Below are 19716 nucleotides of genomic sequence, written 5' to 3' on the forward strand. Positions count from 1 at the left end.
TTTGTGTTTTTATAGGTTTTTGTTTTTGTTTTGAACAGCAACAAAAACAGCTAGCCTGTAACCGATACCAGAGCTGTTAAACAGAAGGATTAATTCTATACTTGGCCTCAAGTGTTGGCAGATGTTTTGGAGAACGGAGTTAGGGGCATGTTTAAGAACACTAAGTACTCAAGCCTGTCATGTGCAGATGTGGTAAAACTGCAGTAAGTTCAGAGAAGTGACAAAGATGATTAAAGGGATAAAGAATGGTTTCTGAGGGAAGGCTAAAGGGATTCTTTTCACCTTTATCCCAAGAAATGAGAAAATAATGATTATTAACTTCAAAGTCTGTTTGTTCTTCACGTCTGCAACAAACCCCATGAATGAAAATGGGCTTGAACTAAAAGCAGGAGAGAATCTGGTAACAGAAAGAAAAATTTCTTGTCCTTCAGAGGGAAAAGCATGGCAATCTCATCAAAGAGTCTACATTTGTACGAAGTTTTTTGTTTTTTTTTTTAATAAATTTATTTATTTAGCTTTGGCTGTGTTGGGTCTTCGTTTCTGTGTGAGGGCTTTCTCTAGTTGCGGCAAGTAGGGGCCACTCTTCATCGCGGTGCGCGTGCCTCTCACTGTCGCGGGCTCACTTGTTGCGGAGCACAGGCTCCAGACGCACAGGCTCAGTAGTTGTGGCTCATGGGCTCCAGACGCGCAAGCTCAGTAGTTGTGGCTCACGGGCCCAGTTGCTCCGTGGCATGTGGGATCTTCCCAGACCAGGGCTCGAACCCGTGTCCCCTGCATTGGCAGGCAGACTCTCAACCACTGCGCCACCAGGGAAGCCCCTGTATGCAGTTTTTAACAAAGGGTTATACCACGCACTTCTCTAAAAATCTAAATTCATTAAAGACTTTTTTTTTTTTAATGTTTTTTTTTTTCTCGGAGCCTAGACTTTGAGGAGCAAAAACTGGAAATATGTAAATGTTTCATTTCCCCACCCCACGCCAGTTCTGCAAGCCCTCACAGCGCAGTCTTACAAATGTTCCATAAAAGGAAATTCATGGCTCAATCTCAGTTCGCAGTGGACAATATTTTTCTTGATTTTTTACTATTTTCAGCACTTTGCAGAGCACGTATGGGGAAAAGGAAATGGAGGGTTATGGCTAGTCGGGGAGGCTTAAAGTAAAGAGAAATAGGCATAGCTCTGGAAGAGAGCCTATGTCATTGATCTTGTCCACAACCTAATTGAGAACATTCCCCGGCTTCGCGAGGCAATACTCTGTCTAGACTCGCAGGATTTAAGCAGCACTCAGTAGTTCGACATAAGGCAGTGTGCCTGCTGAGTATGCAGTCTGGCTAAGCAATAACTCAATCTGTCTTCTAAGAACCCGGTGCAGAAGAACCTAAGGAAGTTGTTCTTCTGTGTAGAGGTACCTCCATGACTGCTATTTAAAAATAATAATAGTTAATATTATTTAGGTAATTGATTATTTACGTTGTTTATTATTTAGCCCCAAATCATAAATAGTTTGGGGCTTTGTTCTGAACAACCTGGTGCAAGCTGACCTCTTTGTTTTCCTATTCAACCCAAATATTCTCTTTCCCAATACCCCTCCTTTAGTGACCAGTCTATCCCTGTGGGCCAAATGAGGCTCCAACTACATGTAAAAAGAGCAAAAGCCTCCGTTGGTGACCTTCAAGCTGGCTAAAGACCCAGCCAAGACATGTCACCATATGGAGTTTCCATTCCCCTGTGAGAAGCCACAGGGGCACATGCATGGGTGACGTGAATGGAGGTATTCGGTTGTAAAATGTTATTCACATGCAAGAGATCATTGTTATTGTTTCCTGTAATTATTCTGCCTAATAACAAAAGGAAAATAACTGATTTTGACACCCAAGTTTTGCTGTAAATAGGCAGAATGTTGTCATGAATATGCAAAATATTATGATCATTGCCATACCTAACTAATTGCATTTGAAACATGCTGGCCATAAAATAATTAATTAGCAGTGCAGAAAGGCATCATGATACTAGCTATAAATACTAAACATAACTAATTATTTCCATCATAAAATGGTCCTGCCAAGTAATTTATAACAAACCCCAGCATAGATGGCAGAGCCCGAGCTCTCCGACAGCGTGGCGTTCAAGGGCTGTGTCACCCAAGGCTTTCTATTTTGTGATATTGTTGGGATGAGTGGATACCAATCTGAACATAAACTAAAATGAAACTAATCTAGGATTTTCAATGTTCTTTGAGCTTTGGGGTGATTGTTGTGGAAAATTCAGGCAGATCCTTTTGTTGCTGACATCAAAAGTGGTAGGTCACTCTGGACCTGCGGAGTACATTCTGAGCTCAAGCAAAAATTGATTTCCTTTTTTAAAAAGCAGCTGGCATTACAATGAATAGCCTTCTTTCGATTTTTCTTCTCCAGTGAAGCATTCAGTGAATGCAGCAGGCATAATAGGCTGAAGTAAACAGTGTCAGGTTCTGTTATATCAGGAGCTCTTTTAAACCAAGCAGACAAGCTATCATCAGTGCCTGAAACCCTGCAAATCATGGCAGAGTCAGAAAATGAGTTTGTTTCTTGACCAGTGTGTTGATGACATTTTGAAGAATGGAAGGAGGCGCTTTGCTAATCACCCAAGCTCCATTATGATGCCATCTCGCTAATGAGCAAAAATAATGTGCCTGGATGAGGCGGTAATAGAATTAGAGCCTCTGCGCCGCGCTGGACTCAGGACCATCGTGAACATTCTCTGATTTTTCGTGAAACGTGCAAGAATCTTGGGATTCATCTCTAAGAATCATTTGTCAGAATCCTTTGGCCTCATTTTTTTTCTGGTGGTTTGAAAATCGGAAATTGGCCTACATCATAACAGAGTAACTTGCCCTAGTTTTCAGTCCTTAGGGTGAGGACCTCATGACCAACTGAAAGACAGCAAATCTGAGCTGTGAATTTTTTGTTTCTGCTTTTGTTCCCCCCACGCCCACCCCGCTCCCCCAAGTGACTGTAAAAAGAGAGGGTTGTAAACAAGCATTTGGGTGATGGAAATGTTAAAGTACATTCATCCCTGCGGAATTAGGCTTGCAATGATTCAATCGCATACTAAAGAGCCCTGGGAGACCAGCATTAATCTTGTTGTTAAAAATATTTTATATGTATAACTGAATCACTTTGCTGTACACCTGAAACTAACACAACATTGTAAATCAACTATACTCCAGTATAAAATAAAAATGAAATTAAAAAAAGAATCAATAACAAATGAATCTTAAATATATATAAAAATTTGTTTCTCTTCTAAGTACACAGTCTTCTCGCCTACAGAACCATAATGGTGAGGCTAGAGCCCATTGAACCCTCCTTCCTTCCATCCTGGGGACAGGAGGAGAGGTAAGTGCCTTCAGAGAGCCCGTAGAATTCAATGTGAGTGCCATTCACACCCAGGCAATGAAGCTTTCTCCTGAATTCTCCTGCACACGGCTCTCAGGATGAGAGGCAGTCACTGGGATGGGAGGGACTCCCAAGGCACCCCGATGGGCAAGTGCCCAAGGGGGTGCAGGGCAAATAACTACTTGCTGCGTGGTGCTGGGGACCCCTTCTTCCTCATCTCTGCTAGAATCCAAAAGCTTTTTGCGCCAGGAGGGTATTTCTAAGCAATCGCACCTCTAAATAGAAAGTAATTACGGAGGAAATTAACTTCACAGCTGAAGATTGTGTTGTCATGATAATTTAGAAGAGTGGGAAGGATGTTTTCTGAGCAATCCCTAATCTTTTTTTCTTCTCTCTTTTTGGTTATCACTTAATGGTATTCATTAAAACCGATAACAGAAATTGCTTCTCTTTAAATTTCCTACTGAGGCTAGATTTAGTTGAGTTAGACTTTTCTTGAAACAATATATTAGTGTCATGCCCAATTGACTTCTACTGCAAAAGAAATAAATCTCCCATGTGACTTTGTTGCTTGCATCTGGAAATGGTTAAAAATATGTACTCTGTCAGCCCATTGTTTAAAGAACAACGTGGGTTTCCTTGTCCCCTAATCTCTGTGCACCTGTCACCACTCTGTCCCCCGCTGTACATGAACTTATGACAGGCCTTCTTTCAGCTCAAAGCAATATTTACCTTCAGAGATAATTCATGCTTAGAACATAGTAAAGATCTACCTTCCATCATTAGCCCACAGGTCACTGCTCTTTTACTCTCACTCGCCCTGTGTCCCTGCAAATCAACACAGAAGCTTCCCAGAGAGGCCAAAGCCATTTGTCCCCTCAAGATGTTCAAACTAAAGATTGGGGAGGTGCTAACAAAATTATAGCAAACACTGATGTCATTGGAAATTGTGTTTCATCTTCAAGCCATTAATACAGAAAACAGTATCTTATACCTTCACTCTTAGAATACTAAGTATAATTTTTAGGTTCATTAAGTAGAGCCACCAAGACACATGACATGGTCTTCATCATATATCCTCAAGGAGGGAGGTTGCTTGCAAACAAAAGTGACATCAACTTTGTAAAAAATGGTAACTAATGCTACTGTTGGTCTTGGCCATACATCTTTATCAGCATAGTGATTGTATGATTGAATGGCTGGGTCTCAGTCTGTGATCCTCAGGGCTACAATCCTACAGAGAGAGGATCCTGGCCTAAAAGGAAACTTCTAGGTACACTCTGTAGAGAGTGTGGTTGAGCCCCTACTATGTGCAAAACATTCTAAGCACCTGATACCCACATTACCTCATTTAGTCTTTACCACTCTTATGGGTGTTGTTACTAGAGTTTCTTTTATTATAATCTCTATTTTATGGTTGAGGAAATTAAGACTTGGAGAGCTTAAGGTCAACCGGTTAGTTTCTGGGAGGATGAGAATCTGAGTTCTGGTGCTTTAGTCTCCGGGAGCCAACATTCTTCAAAATACCTTGTGTCTGTTTGATCTGACCACTGGGTGGTCCGGCATTAGTTTTGAGAAAGATACTATCATTACTTTTCTACTAGCTAATATTTTCAACAGATATCATTACAACTAACTGTACTTTAGAGATGTGAATGAACATGAGAAAAATAAGTTACTTTATGCTCTCTAAGAGCAAAGGAGAGAGGGGAGGGAACCAACATTTAATGAATCTGTTATATACATACAGACAGCAACCTTTCAAGGTAGGCATTTTTTATCAGCATTTTATAGATGAGGAAACTAATGCTCAGAGAGGATAATGATTTGCTAATTTCATACAACTCGGGAGTAGGGGAGCCTGACTCAAACCAAGATCTGGTGTGTCACAAATTTCATTCTGAAACTTGGGTTAGGATGAAAACTTCAAATCTAAGGAGTTTGATTATGTGAACGAATAAGCAGAACTGTCCCAAATGCAGTCCTAAAATAGTTGAATTTAGAGACATCACCATTTAAGGTTTCGATTTCAAAGTCTTCCAAAGAAAAGAGAAGGAAGTAACCCTTAAAACCATTGTTCTCAATTCTTCATGGCAGAAAGCAGAAAAAATATGTTGGATTTCCCCATAAGGTTGTTTGGGGTTTCATGTAAACCATGACGTCTCTCTGCTGGATAATAAGGAACTTAAACAAGCAAACCAGGAAGTACAGTGATAAGGTTTGGGAATGAACTATGGTGTAACGCCTTTCACTGTGGGATTTCTCATTATTCAAGATCAGTGTGTCCTCTAAAATCTCCCTGCCTTTTTAGTAAGTTAAGCAAATGTGCAAGGGTTGGATAGCTCCTCATTGGAGCGTCTTCTTTTACCCTTTGTTATCAGAACGCTTCTCTAGAGCAAAGTCAGTGTCAGATGCAAAAATGATATAATGTGCAGTTTTGCAGAAACAGAAGGTGTGCTGTGGAATACATATCAAGCAGACACCACAGTAAGCCAACAAGCAACACATGAATACATGAGATGAATAAATAGTGAATAGCATTTTGCATTTATAAGTTGCTTTTTATTGAAGCAGTAAACAGTCACATGACCTTGAATATAGCCCTTAGGATTGCAGTGGAGCCAGCTTTGACAGCAATCCAAAAATACTGCGGTTCTAGAGAGACAGAAAAGTGCTAAAATTGATCAATGCCTTGGGTAAATTTGATGAAAGTTTTACTTAAGAGGAAATACCTATTTCAATCTGAATATCATATGTGAAAGTTCACGCCAACTGTCCAAACTAGCCATGTTATCAAAATGGAGAGTTGACTTAGTCATGAATTATATGCCTTTATCTTGTAATTGGTTGCAAGATGTAACATCGAGTATTATTCCCCACATAAAGCTGATAGTCACTGAGGAAACTATAAAATGCTACCAAACTCCAAAATCTAGAATGCCTAGCAGCAAGGAATGAGATTTTGACATGCACACTGTGCTATTCGTAGCAAGTGGTTTCACGAATGCACTATCTGTGAAAAAAGTAATAATAAAGTTTAAACATAGTTCCCTGCAGTTTGGAAAGTGTGCAACATTTTAAATACATTATGCTCTTGTGGTCACAAGTATACCTGTCATGGAGCCAACACAGCTGGAAGTTGAATTCTTGAACTAATGTGACAAAAGTCTTCTAGCATGAGCAATTTTACATCTTGTTCAAATAAACTTTATTAGCATATATGCCCTCTAAAATGGCAGAAAAACTGTTATGGTGGCTGTACATTCTGTCTTGAATTAGTAAGACTGGATGGCTGATGTCTTACCATTTTGAGAATAAACTCTCTCATTTTCTTTCCTATGCAATCTGCTTTTTTACTCATTTGCACTAACATAAGACGGAGCATGCGAGAAAACACAGTCACAAAAGACTTACATTAGCTCTTATTCAGAGAGCCGAGTGAAGCCAGTTTTCTAGGGCAGAGCTGCTTCCTCTTATAGAAACCTCAATCTTATTTTAATTTTTAAAGAGTAGTCCTACCGGGCAGTAGCCTATTGAATCACCATTGTGTGTGTGTGAATTTCATGCCTTCAAAGTTACACACTAGAGAGTCTTCAGGGCTGAAGTTTATTTATTTTGAGCACAAGTACTGCCAAGACGGCAGTAAGAGCATCCCTACTGGGTCCTCCAAATACTTGCTCCTCATCTCCCTTGTGCACAACCTCTATAGAGAAGAAAGAGGGTTAAAGCCTTGGGCATTATCCTGATTCTCTAAACTTAACATCCCATTTGGAATGCAAAGCTACAAATTCCAATCCCTTGGACGCCCACTCCAAAAAGCTTTTGAAATGCAACTTTGTTTTTCTGGATTGAGGCTTCCCTGCCTTTTATGATGGAGGTGATGGATAATGCTGACCTACAGAAATTCATTAGTATAATTCACTTGAAGGCTTATTGCTAACATCATTATAATTCATTCCCACAGGAGTCATTTGATTATTGCCTTTCTTGCCAATAAGAATTAAAACAGCTAGTTACTAGTTGCAGATCATTAACCCGTTCAATCTTTGCCATCATACAGGAATACTGTATGGAAGACATCAGGACCCTGACATTTCCCTATGGCCCATCTTCTCTTCCTGCCTAGAAATGCATTCTAGAGTATCCGTGAGCCCAGCACCAAAGATATACAGGTCACAGAGGGAGGGCGAGCTAGATTTCCTACAACAGCTCAGCGCTGTGGAATATTCAGGAGATACTTCCTTTTCTATCCCTCTGTGTATCATAGGAGAAATACACACAATTGGATAGGAAGAATGAGGTAGCTGCCATATTTGAAATATTCTCAGCACCACTGCAGGTGGGTTATACGTAGCATAGCACACCCACAGCAGGTAGTTTATAAACAAACAACTACATTAATTAACTCATTAATTAATTAATCTAACTTCTAAACACACCCAGTGTCCAATGGGAACAGCTTCTGACCCACCCTTGAACCTATCCTTTATACAGACTATTTCACATTCTATTGCAAATATCATTGCAATTTTTCCAAAGTATGTCATAATCACAACTTATGAAACTATGTGTTTATAGGCTCCATATTATTTGTACATGTGACAGTGATCTTTGTGCCTACTGTAAATAAGAGTCAGAAGTGTGTTTTACTAGACTGAATAATGAATATGTTCACTAGTGAATAGTGAATATTCCTGGCTCTAATAGGCCCATTTAGGTCATTGGTATTCGCGTTACTTCCTTTAGCCCAGTATTTCTGCAGAGCTAGTCAGGGTATAATTTATCCTCAGGGTAAGTTTTGCCAAACTCCTTTACTTTGCTCTTCTTTAAAAGAATTCTCTAAGTTGATGTACATTCCCTCTGGACTTTCATGAAGAAATTTTTACCTGTGCATGAGCCTTTCTTCCACAAAAAATCTAGTACAGTCACCCCTAAGGTGACTCTTGAGTTTGTGTGCAATCACTGGGGTCAGTAATAGTAAATTCAAATGAGATGATAAAAGATGACTTGGGAAAAACGACATAAAAGTCTGTTTCTAGAAAAACTAAACTATTCTTGACTTCCATAAATATTTTATGTTTATTACCCCAGCAACCAATAGCTATAGCTTCAGAGAGAATTACTTTACAGAAGAAAGAAAAAAAAAAAAAAAATCAAGAGCTGTCCTAGCAGAACTTGCAACAGACTGAGACTTACATGAGTGTACTTCTAAAATTGCCATTAGTTTCCAAGTTAAAAAAAAAGGTGAACATTGACCCAAAATCATTTTGCACTAAATCTAAAATACTTTAAAAGGAAGGCATAAATGTGTTGCTAAAATCACTAGCCTTGACACATGAAAACTAGCATTCCAGTCCTGACTCTACCATTAAGCAGATCAACGGTTACAAGTACCTCATCCGACTGAAAATTAGTTTTTCACAAATAAAAAACAGGTGAATAAAAGCCTGAGCTACATTTGTGACTAGAGAAAGCTACATATCACAACGCTCTTTCACTATTTAAAATAAGGTATCATGTCAACTATACTTTAATAAAAAAATAAAATAAATTAAAAATACAGAATGGATCACATGTGAAGCAATAATAATAATAATAATAATGAAGTAGAAGTGTGCCCTAAAACTCTTCACATAAAAGAACTGGTTTCATGTCACAGCCAAACACTTTTACACTCTAACATAGAAATCCATCAGCTCAACAAGTACATTTGAATCCCAAAGCTGTTCATAATAGGTTTCTACTCTATTTGACCATTTGGTTCTTACATGTTCAATACCTTGTCAGTCTTTTCAGAGTGAGGCTGGAGCGGTAGCGGGAAAAGTCATAGCCCTGGGCTTAGGCAGATATGTGTTCAAATCCCAAGTCTGTTGCTTATGAGCTGGGTGTCCTTGGACAAGGACATCACTTCTTTGACCCTCATTTTCCTCATCTGTAAAATGAGGATAGCATTAGTATTTACTTTATAGAGGTATTTATGAGGAATTTTTAAAAATTATATACTCAAGGCACATTCATACAAGCCAGCCATGTGGTGCTTAACAGAGATAGCTTTTGTTAATAAAATAAGACAAAGATTAACGGAGGGATCTAGTAACTAAAGAAAAAAATCAATTGTTGCATTGGCTTAAGACGGAAAATACTTCTTGCTGAGCATGATGAATTCTACTTTCTAGGATCAAACTAAGGCCTTTTGACTGGTAAAGTTTCTGTGAACATATTGAAACAATAATTTCTAGAAAACTGATCTTTTTTACTTAGTATAAGCAAAGCTATTTTAGGCAACTTAACTAAAAAAACAGAAGAAGAAAAGGAACATGTTTCCTCCTCACCCTGTTTATTAGCAAAACGGTTACATGCATCATAGATGCAAAGTTCTAAGATCTCAGACTTCACAGAAACCTAGTTTATTTTGTTGCTCAGGTTTCAGACAAGGGGGACGAGTGAAATAGCTCTCTGCCTGTAATTCACTTTGCATCTCATTTAGAGAAAAATGAAAACAAATTAACATCTCACAGAAAGTAGAATATGAAGTAACTAGAATGAGAATAGAGTTAGACAGTGAGACTGTGTAACATTAGAGGGTAACATTGTGGGCACTGATGCCAATCAACCCTACTTAAGTGACCCTGAAATTTTCTGGACTCCAATTTCCTCATCTGTGAAATGGGGTTACAAAGAATATCCACCTCACAGAGCTGTTACATGGATTAGTGAGACAGTCCACAAACCATGCCTGAAGCTTTGCCTGAAGTTTTTGGAATCACCGTGGTAACCACTGGGTACTCACACTGGATGCTTTATGGAAAATGGAGTTAGTCTCCAGAGTCCCTGAGGGCCTTCAGGACTCTAATGGAATTCGTTATCCATTGTTACATAACAGAGTGCCTCAAAGCTCAGTGCTAATCACTTGTTACCTCACAGTTCCTGTGGGTCATGAGTTTGGGAACGATGCGGATAGACCCTTCTAAGGGAGGTAGTGGTCATCCTGACCCCCTACTGATGCTGGAGGGCCTGCTCCCAAGATGACCCCCTCACACGGGCTGGCAAGTGGGTGCTGGTGGGTGGCATGAAGCCTCAGTTTCTTGACATGTAAAATGTCTCTAGGGACGCTTGGGTGTCAGCTTCCCTCAGAGCAACTGACTCTAGGAAAAGCAAGCCAAAGTGGCAATGTCCTTCACGACCAAGTTTCATGAGTCACAGACCATCATTTCCACTAATTCTGTTTGTCATGTGGAGCCGCCCTACTGCACTGCGGAGGGGACTACCCAAAAGCATGGGTACCAGGATGCGGGATCATTGGGGCCATATTGGGGCTACCACATTAGTACCATCTTGAAATGGAACCCAAATCCCTCTTTCTGAGGACTTTGCAGCTCCTTCTAATAAGAAGAAAGAATATATCCCTTTAAACTTCCTAGCATAGGAACATACTGTTTCTTCAGTGATGCACTGCATAAGCAACTGGCTTGTCTTTACGGGATATGTTGTTTGAAAAGCACATATCTTTAAAATACTAAATCACGCTTCGTGCGGCGAGATGTTCACACTGCAGGACGCCCTGGGTACCTGAGCTTTCATCTTCCCATCTCTAGCTCTTGCTAGCATAGTCATTCGTAGAATGGAATAGCAGGAGGGATGATTCACTCCATTTAAAATGTTTTCCTCTCACTGTCCATTCACACTCCCCACCCCGGTCTGTTTAGATCTATATATGATGCTGAAGAGTCAGAGAGAGGAGAAGTGAGGAGCCATGCTTAAAACGGAAGTCGTTCTTAAAGGCCAATCCGTCAACAGAATACAGACCTTTGCCCACAGCTTTCCATCACTCCTCTGCTAATAAAATACAGGAAGAGAGCAACTAAACATCAACTTGATCATAACCATTCGTGAGCTTCAGATACAAAAAGAGGAGCCAATGAATTATTGGACAAACCTTCGGCACTCTGGTCAGATTTCCTGCGGGGATATTTCCCACCAGGAAGAGGAGAACAGGGGGACTCAGTCATTTAGGGCAACTCATGGAAAGAGTTTAACATAACTTTTTTAAAAATCACTTTATTGAAATGTAAAATTAGATGTAATAAAATTTATATTTTTAATTGCAGTTTAAAGAGTTTTGTCAAACACATATGTATGAATATATATGTATATTCATGTCTACCACCACCACAATCAAGATCCAGAACATCTGTCTTACCCCCAAAATGTCTTCTCAGACCCAACGCCGTCAATCTCCCCTCCATGCCCACACCCAGATAACCACTAGATGACCTGCTCTATCACTATACATTAGTTTGCGTTTTCCACAATTTCACATAAATGCAATCATTCAGTATGTATCCTTTTGTGTTCAGCTCCTTTCACTCGACATAATGCATTTGAGTTTCAACCATGTTGTTGTATATATCAGTGGCTCATTCCTTCTTATTGCCAAGTAGCTTTCTATTGTATGGGTATAATACATATTTTAAAAATCTATTTACCTGTAGTTCCCAGTTTGGGGCTATTATGAGTAAAGCTTTTATGAACATTCATGTTGTGAGGAACATATGTTTCCATTTCTCTTGATGAAATACCCATGAACGGAATTGTGGGTGGTACCTTATGTGTATGTTTAACATTTAAAAACACTGGCAAACTGATTTCAAAGTGATTCTATTGTCTTACACCCCCACTGGCAGTATATGAGGATTTCACATCCAACATAGCTTCTTGAATACACTTTTTGAAAACTACAGTATGAGTTCTGTCAGTATTCAGCCGAGAAAGGCCACTGTGAGGTAAGAATAAAGCCACTATTAGAAATCCTAAAAGTTACGAGATACATGAGCGTCATTTCTTGGACTTTGATGACTGCTCAACTATCTCAAGGTGTCTATGCAGCTGTATTGGCTGCATTTAGTTCACTGGCAGCAAAGACAGGGTCATAGATGAAATTCACTGCATAGACAAGGTTCCCCCTCTCAAGAACTTCCAGAATATGAAATGCTATTAGGAATGGAGTGTCAGGCTGATACAAACAGTTAAACTGAACCAAACAAAGTCCTCTCCCTCCTTCTCTAAATGATCGTGGGTTTTGTTTCTCATTGAGCTAACATGTTCCATGGCTCCTTAGGACAAACTTCGATCAGGAACTAATTAAACAGCGTAGTTTAAAATGCTTTGCCATCCTGCTCTATACCTGACATATGCTGAAGGAACACTCAGCGTCCATCCCTTCCAGCTCTTTCTCATCTACAGCTTATAACAATGGCATTGGTTTTAACAAAGGAAATGATAATGGCATCAGAGAACTGAAAGCAACATAAAATATGCTCTTGCCCTATTTCCGTCACAAGAGTTTGAAAACACATCCAAACAGGTCTGTTTGAGCCTGATAACTTTCCTAGGGGCAGCTGTCAGTGGAAAGAGCACTCGCCAGAAGAGGTTGAGAAACTCCTTTCATTTTTTGAGCATCTGTTGTTTGATTTATTAAATGTGAGCAATAATCATGCAAACCTGGTGATGAAGAAAGAAGGGCTCCAAGTTTGGACAGATACAAACTTGTGCCAGAGTCCCCGCTCAAAGCCACTGATGCCATCACTTAACCTCTCATAGCCTCAGCTTCCTCACATCCAAATGGCACTATTAAGATGTTCTTTGCAAAACGGTTGTGACAATCAAAAATGAGCGAAAACCAACCAGCAAACTGCAAGGCCATAGCAGTGACTCAATCAAATGTGGCTAGGATTGCTCACAGGGTTTTTTTAAAGATAAAATGAGAGTTTTCACAAAAGCCATTGTACCACGTCTGCAAAGAATGATATTTTTGTGAATAACTGGGAGTTGAAGTCTGAACATGTTACCAATGATTATTAATAGATAAGTTTGCCAGAGGACATGTCTTGGGAGAGTCCTCTACAGAAATTACACTTGCTTGTAGTTTTTTTAAAGTATGTCTGATTGTCTTACTTTCCTGCCCAAAGCTCTCCAATGGCTTCCAGCTACATTTAGAGTAAGATTCCATGTCTTGAACTCAGGCTCCCAGGGCCACCTGATCCAGCCCCCTGCTACCTCTCCGCCTGTCGTGCACTTGCTCTTTGTGTTGTAGCCACAATGGCTCCTTTTGTTCCTAAAGTACTCTAAGCTACATGACCTCAGAGCCTTTGTACTTACTGTGTCCTCTTCCAGAGCACATCCCACCCCCAGATGTCCAGATGGTTCTTTTCCCTTCAGTCTCTGCTCAATGCATCCCTCAAAGTTGCCCTTTCCTGACCCACTATCTAAAGAGCACCCTCACCCATCCCTTTCTATCCCCTTAACTTACTTTATTTTTCTTCATAGCATTTCTCACTCTCTAATTGTAAATCATCTGTCAATTAATTAACATATGAACATACATTACATGAGAGCAGCAACTTTGTTCATGAATCCCCAGAACGATGCCTAGCACATAATAAACCTGTATTACATTTATTGATTTACTCTGAAATATTTGAGTGTGAATAGCATGATGTGACACATGTGTTCATAAGTTAAAGCTTCAATAGCATCCTTATGAGGGCGGTTTTATTATCGTAGGAATGTTAGAAATATATTGGGATTGGTGGAAATTGCGATGTTTAAGACACGGGGTTGGTTGGGAGTGATGTGAGAGGATCCAGAATTCCTAAATGAAGAGAGGATGAATCAGCTCACCATTGCTGGCGCAGAGGTTCGAGCCTACCTCTTCCCACACTTCTCTACCGAGGAGCCAGTGGCTTGTCAGAAGAAAACACTGCCAATGCTGGTGGAAGAAGATTCTGTCCTCTTCACAGTGAGCCTCTTTCATGCAAGATGCTGACCAGGGTACCAAAGAACAGGGAGACAGAGGGCACTCCTCAGGACTACACACCAGGCCTGTGGGCTAATAAATGTCTGTGTGACTGGCAGACCCTGCTCAGAGACGTACCATCATTGCAACACACCATGTGGAGGCCCGTCAGCAGGATGGAAACGTGGTGGCCTTGCCGGCCTCCAGCCATGGAGGTTGCAGACATTCCTCAGGAGAACCTGATATTTACACATCAGCCAAGTCAAAGTAAGTTCAGCTCCGATACTAAGAGCCCTCATTAGAAATATGTGGGAAAAGAATAAGTGAACGACTATCCTCTTTCAGTCTTCCAGGATAAATTACAGTGTGGATTTGACACTAAAATCTTTAACTATGTTGTCTACTCGAAACCAGGCGTGTTTTTGTTGTTGTTGTTGTTTTGTTTGTTTTTTTAAGGGAAAGCACAGTGACCTCATTTTCCTTCTGTGTCTTCATTGCTGCTCTGTTCTTTCTTCTGTGAAATAAAACTCGGTCACATTTGTTTAGCAGTACTCCTAATCAAACCTCAGCTGGAATGAGGCCTCTGCTTTGGTTGTGCTGTGAATTTACTATCAGCTCTTCCTTTCACAGTCTCCTCAAGTCTTGGGGGAAAAATGTATTTCAGATCATCATGTCAAGAGGCAATAAATTTATGCTTTTCTGTAACCCATCACAAAAGCCATAGCAAGTGACTTCCACGAGTTGTGTCAAATGTACCTATGTCATCGATCCATCAACAATGGAGAATATTTCTTGAAAAAAACTCTTTTACTAGTGGGGATTGTGCAGAATGGTCTTCCTCCTTTGGATTTCTTTTCCATGTATCAAATAAGAAATTGTGCTTTATTCACAGTACCACCTGGTTTTAATAAAATCTATATTTTTCTTAAGTCTTTTTACCTTGTCATAAAGTTATTCTTTGTCAAAGCAATGTGTGCACCCCTAAGAGGCCACATGAGCAGTTTCACAGTCAGGGATACCCCTGGCCGTCACAGGTGACACCCACTTCTCAAGAGCCTCTGGGAAGCGCTAACAGGGTGGAGTAGCCTGGCTCCTTCAGCAGCAACAGACCAGTTTCCAAACATCTTAATCATTTGAACCCTGTCACTCAGCCCTATTGGCGAAGATTACTCCTCACTCCTAGCTTGGTAACATGAGAGATACCTACAGAGAACACTGGTTATCAACACTCTAGCTTTGCATAGTGGTGATATCACAAGCCATAAACCCATTACTTGATTGAACAAAGTCCGGGACCTGCCTTTGAATCTCATCCGGGTAACAAAACCGTATCCGCAGATTTCCACGAGAAAGGAGGTCATTTCTAGGAAAAAATCAACAGAGAGACAATAGCCAAGAGTTCCCTCCAGAATTTGTATGTAGCAGATGATATTCACTAAATTCATCTTTTCAGCTGATCACCATTCAGATCCTATCCACGATTTGATAATGAGGGTTGGGGACCACTATCTACATTTACACAATAAGGATTATAATGACAACAAAGAAAAATCTGTTGTATGCAAACAATCTGTACTGTATATTGAATTGTTTCTTAGAACCAGGTTTGACCATCTGCACAAACTTCATTAACAGAACTACTACCAATAGACTGAGCCAAAAAGGTGTGTTATGTGGCCAAGCATCTAACTTGCACCTGAGTATAAGTAACATATAAAGAGGGACTAAGAATTTGTATTTGCCTCAGAAAGTTATGTTTTAAATAATCTTCCATGATTTCTTCATTCAACCAGGCAAATTGTTTTAAGTTTCTTTTAATATCATTTCCTTCTAAAACCTTCTAAATTAACATCTAAAATAGTTTTAGTCATTTTCCCCCATCTGCTACTATTTCTCATTACTAAAAAAGATTAGAACATTTGCTTATGATTATCTCTGTTCAACCTGGAGAAAATTTCTTAAAAATCATAATTAAAGTTCTAGATTAATTGGAAATAGATGTAAAATCTTGACATTGAACTCTCCTTCTCATTAAGAGTTTTGTTTTTTTTTTAAAGTTCCTGAAACTTGTTATTTTAAGATGGGTATAAAAATGATCTGTCTACGGATCTTTTGATTATCAGAGATAGCTCCAGTTTGGAAAGGGTATATTTTATGACAGACTCTTTGCTAAATACCAGATTCTTTTGCAGCCTTAACAAATGTCCAAATAATTAATTATTTCTTTTTCTCCCTTCTCACCAGTAATTGTTTATTACACAAAACAATTTTGACCAGTAACTAAGCTCAATGAACTCGATTGGGCACATAGCTCAACATATTTTAGCACTTATAATACGTTCAGCACTATTATGAGCACTTTAAATGTACTGACTTACTTAATCCTTTCAACAACCCTATAAATGGTACTATTATCTCCTTATCTCCATTTTACTGTCTAGGAACTTGAGGCACAGAGAGGTTAAGTGACTTGCTGCCAAAGTCTTATGACTAGGATGACATAAAGCCAAGGGTTGAATCTAGGTAGTCTGGCATCCAAACCTGACCTCTTAATCACTTTTTCATACTGACTTTCTTCAACCAAACTGGATACAAATATCTACCAATGAAATAAGTATTCTAAATATGTTACTAAAAAATGACATTGGGTGGTGGGGAGAGGGGTTGGTGGAGGGATAAAATAAGGGAAGGATATTAAGAGGTACAAATTGCTGGGTATAAAATACATAAGATACAAGGATGTAATGTACAGCACAGGGAAGAGACCCAATATTTTATAATAACTTTAAATGGGGTATAATCTATAAAAATACTGAATCACTATGTTGTACATCCGAAGCTAATATAACATTGTAAATCAACTATATTTCAATTTTTTAAAATGATATTGGGTTATCCATCAACAGTAGAATGAGTAAATAAATACTGTATCTATAGAGTAGAATGCTACGCTGCAGTAAATGAGAACTAACTACTGATATATACAGCAATGTGGACAAGTTTCAAAGACATAACGCTGAGTAAAAGAAGTCAGGCACAAAGAGTATATACTTTATGCTTTTTTTTTTTTATATCAGGGCTTCTTAACCTCAGCACTATTGACATTCTGAGCCAAATAACCCTCTGATGTGAAGCGTTGCCCTGTGCACTGCAGGATATTTAGAAGCATCCCTAGTCTCCACCTATCAGATGCCAATAGCACCAGTACATGCTCCCATCCCCACCGCTTGTCCATTGTGACAACCAAACATGGTTCCAGATATTGCTGGATGTCCTCTGGGAGACAAAATCACCCTCAGGTGAGACCACTGACTTATATGAAGATCAAAAAAGGCAAAGCTAGTCTATGGTGTTAGAGGTTAGAATAGTGCTTACACTGGGGGTGGGTGGGGAGGGTAGAGACTTGAGGGCATGAGGGAGCCTTCTGGAGATATTCTAGATCTTGACTTGAACGGTGGCTATATTTAAAATTCATCAAACTGCACACTTAAGATATGTGAATTTTAGCGTATGTAAGCCATACAACACTTTTTAAAAATTGTTGGCTTGAATGTGGGAGCAAATAAGGTACTGGCAGAACTGAGAGGAAAAAACAATGCTTATGGGAGACGAAGGGTCCCTGAAGGCTGCCGGGAGGGCAGGGTTCTGAGTGGGAAGGATTAGAGGAGCAGAACTGGCAAAAGAGGGGAGGGCAGTCCAGTCACAGGAAACAACAAGGGCAAAAGGCAGAGAAGCACGAGAATTCTTTATTACAAACATTTCATCAGGTACTGCTTTCCTATGAATATAACCAGGTGAAATTCAAAATGCATGCTGGCATAATACGCTTCTAGGTGGTAGTATTTAGGTCAATGTTGTGTTCGCAAGGGGAAGTAACAATCACCATTTGGTAATAGTGAAAATTAAACCTTTGAAATTAAATAGAATAAAAAAAGATTGGGTCTTTCAGCTCATTAGCTCACTATTGCAGAATTCCCCACTGTCATCTATTCTTGCTATTTGTCCGGCCTTGTTCTATCCCAGGTGTATGATGCTTTCGCTACATTTTTCATCTGGCTAGTCGAATTAGGAATAAAATTCTCTGGGGAAGTTCCCTACTGTTTTTTCAGCCATCATTTTCTTTCAGGCTACTAATAACTGTTAGTTGCATTATTCGTCATCATCCTTAATTGAGCATGAACAATGGCTCAACACTGTAAAGAAAATGTCAGAAGAGAGTCATTTTATTGAAGCCAGAGGACTTGGAGCTGAATTAAAGAGGGAGAGTAATGAGAAAGAGAAATTCTACCAAGGATATGGTAGCCACCATTATAGCTCTATGGAAAGCAGACCTTCCCTGGGCAGATGAGGAAAGCTCATTCAGTCCTGAATGTAGAAGGGCTATGAGGTCAACCCCTGGCCAGGCACCACCAATGCCAACGGAGCATACTCTTTGGCATTATGTGTGAGGGGGCAGCAGGGTGGGGCTGAATGTAACTAGAATGTGGAGGAGGGTGCAACACTATATGCGCTCCATCATATTTTATATTCTATGCAGAGATCTAAAATCGGTGATGACTATGGAGAACAAGAGAATCACTCTTCACACTTGGAGATTTTAAATGATCCCAGGCTTCCTTCTCAAGAAGAGCTATGTGTTCATTTTCCCTGAAGAAATGGTTACAACTGAGGCTTATTTGAATCATGGCTATGTCTTCATTTTTTCAAGTCCTCTGAATCAGTGGCGATAATTTTAGCCAATGAAGAGTGGCTTAAGCAATACAAACCTTTATCATCTCACTTATCGGGAAGTCTACAGGCAGGTTGTTCTGAGGTTGGCAAGTGCCAGCTCTGTCAGCAAGGACGTCAACCATTCCTGTGTTTCTGCTCAGGCGCCCTCAGAAGTTGGGGGTGCTTCCTTCACGGTTATAAGGTGGCACTTCGAGCTTCAAGCAACACATCACCAATAAGCAATATTCAAAATGAGAAGCAAGGAGGAGGGCAAATAACGAGCTTTTCCCTGTACCACCCACTATTTTATAAGGGTAGAAAATTTTTCCCAGAAGCCTTCTTACATCACTGACTAGAACTGCCCTAGTTTAGTCACTGGGCAAAGAGGAATGAGATTTCTATGATTGCCTTAAATGAATCACTATCCATTTGGGGGCTGGATGGGATTCATTAGAGCAGTCATAAAATCAGAAGTCTTTCAGCAAGAAATAAGGAGAAATAGCTGTTGGGTGAGCAATCAATTGCCCTTGGCCAGATCCTGACTTTGTATTTATTTTCCTTGAACAGTCTCTGTTCCACCCACATTTATGGTATGTTCCACTATAAAAACCTTGATCCCAATTCTAGATTATAAATTCAGCTAATCACAAAGAACAGACCTTACAATAGAATGTACATATAGGTTAGATTTTTTTAAATATTCAAAGTGGCCCTGGTGCCATTTGTACACATTCCACCAATACCAATTAAACCCTTCCTACATGCTAAGCACTTCTTTGGGTGCTGAGGGTACAGCAGTGAACAAAAAAGACAATAATTTTTTTCCTCTGGGGAAT

The sequence above is a fragment of the Balaenoptera musculus genome, chromosome 3 (assembly GCF_009873245.2).
Source record: "Balaenoptera musculus isolate JJ_BM4_2016_0621 chromosome 3, mBalMus1.pri.v3, whole genome shotgun sequence".
In the NCBI taxonomy this organism is placed as follows: domain Eukaryota; kingdom Metazoa; phylum Chordata; class Mammalia; order Artiodactyla; family Balaenopteridae; genus Balaenoptera; species Balaenoptera musculus.